We start from the raw sequence: 2,660 nt of genomic DNA, 5'->3' as shown, positions 1-2,660 counted from the left end.
TTTCCGCAAAAGCTGCTGAATTACAAAGAAACAATGTATTGAACATTTTATAAACTGTTGAAGCAGATGGGATTCAAATTCATACATGTAAAACAGAAGGAATTAATAATCCATCATCTAAACCTCTCAAACACGTCATTACCCAGCTTTGTGCCAGCAACCCATCACATGTCTTTTTTGCCTCGCTTAAATTTTGGGCAGGACGGTCACCTTCAGCTCAGATCCTGACTTTGCATCCAGATGTGCAATGATGAAAATGTAGCTTCTGTAAGTAAATGAAATTTCCATCACATCAGGTCATGGCCTGTTGGGAATGGAGCGGTGTGCAACATTTCCAGACCATGTCCAACACGTTTCAACTCAGTGTGAAAACCCACCACTGAAAGACTGGAACAAAAAATCATTTCATCACATCATGATTAACATCACTCAGACACCTGAACCATTAGGTCACTGATGAAGTCATGATGACATCGAATTTCTCTTGAAATGACAACTGAACTAACTGGCTGGAAGAATTGCTTTAATTCCACATGATCAGAAAGGCACAGCCTCAGACCGACTTGGACGATGAATATTGATTGAATAATTTCTGTGTGAGGAATGTTCCAGCATCATAAACCAGGGGAACGTGCTGACTGAGCTGTGTTTCCATCTCTTCTGGGCAGTCGGACGGTTCACCCTTCATTCTGCTCTGATTCACTTTCCCAAATTGGATCTACAGATTCTCAAATCTGGAGACTGGGTTTTCTTATTTTGTTCCTTTTGATTTTTCTTGCTCCTGAATGATGATATATTCTAAACCTCGGATCAACCCTCCCCTTTGCGTTGTGTTATAGTCTTGGTTAAAAAAGACACAAAACGACACAAACACTCTGAAACAGACAACACGGTCACACTTTCCTTCAGTGAGATTAATGGTGAGCTGTTTTCCAGGTTAAATGCAACTGCAAACACATTGCTCTCAAAGAAATTGTAGGGGATTGAGTTGCCGTTGAAATATTAGCACTGGACATCTGTACGAGCGGGAACAGACATTTCAAACTCACATCCTTCACAAAGGCAACCACTGAGCTGTTTTCTTTTGTGTGAATGAAATTCATAAGAAAAGTTAAAGTTCACAAGAAAATGGATGTAAATGATTGATAGCTAAACTTTTGAAGCAAGGATATGAATCCAAGATTTTCTGATTATTAGACAAACACTCGAACCAATTAAGCTACTGAGCCAGATCACAAGTGCTGTGACAACTAAGGGCAGAGGAGGTCACTCTTTATTCTCATCCCACTTCTCCACAGGTCACAACATCGATGTGAACTTTTCCCACATACTGATACAGTCAATCATATGCTCTATTTTTCCCAGAATAGAAGACACTGACCAGGTTTCTTTAATGAACAACACAATTATCCATTTATTGTCGAACAAATTTTAACTAGTCATGAAGTAAAGCATAAACACACAGGTGGAAATTTTAAAAGTTCCTTTTTCACCTTGAACAACTTTTAAAGTCCTTTTATTTATCTTCGAGCCACACGCACACACACACAATGGATAGCTGAAAAAATAAAAGGGATTTTTTTTTTAAATTCAGCACTCTGTTACAGACAAAAAAAACCTCTTGGGCTGTTTATTTGCTCATTTTTGAAGAAATCATCAGATGAGATATGTTGCTCCAAAACTGTAATACAGTCTAACTTCCGAGTATACGTAGACAGGTCACGAGGGTATTTTAGAACATTTCTTTTCAGAAGGCATTGAGAATTAATTTTAGCAGGCCTTCTTCAAAGACATGCGACAAGATGAATTAACTCAGTGGACTTCTCAGGGTCTTTTAAAGATTTTCTGGAAAACAAACTGGGTTGTGGTCTTCTCTCCTTCCTTGACGATTCTTCAGGTTAACTTGATCAGCTGCTCAATCCACCAGGTAAAACACACTGACTGCGACAACCAAAGGTTGTGAGTTTTCTGCTGTCTTCGGTTTGCACTGCTGCTGCCAAGGTTGTCCATTCAAGGGGCATGACTGACTTCACGAACCACATTTCTCCCGGTTACCAGGGTTTCTGTTCTATATTTAACTTGAATCATGTGACAAACAGTAAACATAGTTGCCAAATTGGTTCTTTTGGTGCCCTCTTGAAAAAGAACTGATCCTACTTTTATTCAGTTTGATTATGACTTCTTCAAAAAATATTTTAACAGAAGAAACAGAATCCCTACCATAACATCATGTACTTTACCTGAGCTACAGGTTATCGCAAGTCTCTCTGGCTGTGTTTATTTTAGGTGATTTTGTACTCAGGTTCTTTTGGAATCCATGTGTTTGCAGATCTTTGTGAGTGAGAGATGTGGTAATATGTTTCAAAGATTTCCCTGTAAATTATTCGTATCTCCATCTTTCCCCGAACTTTGTGCAAACACATTAATATGGGAATCACACACATCAGGCCGTCAAACCTGTCTGCTAAAGATTGAAAGGTGACAGTGTTTATTGTGACGGTGTGCCATTTATGAAGACACATCTTGATGATTCACACATGTAAAAATTTGTATATTATGTTCATGACATAATGACATAAATAAACATTTCCTTGCACTTGCCATGCTTGTTGAACATTTTCTCTGCAGATGCCCCTTGAATATATTAGAGAACATGGTGA

Source organism: Heterodontus francisci, unplaced genomic scaffold (genome assembly GCF_036365525.1).
Source record: "Heterodontus francisci isolate sHetFra1 unplaced genomic scaffold, sHetFra1.hap1 HAP1_SCAFFOLD_146, whole genome shotgun sequence".
Classification (NCBI taxonomy): domain Eukaryota; kingdom Metazoa; phylum Chordata; class Chondrichthyes; order Heterodontiformes; family Heterodontidae; genus Heterodontus; species Heterodontus francisci.
This window is presented reverse-complemented; position numbering follows the sequence as displayed.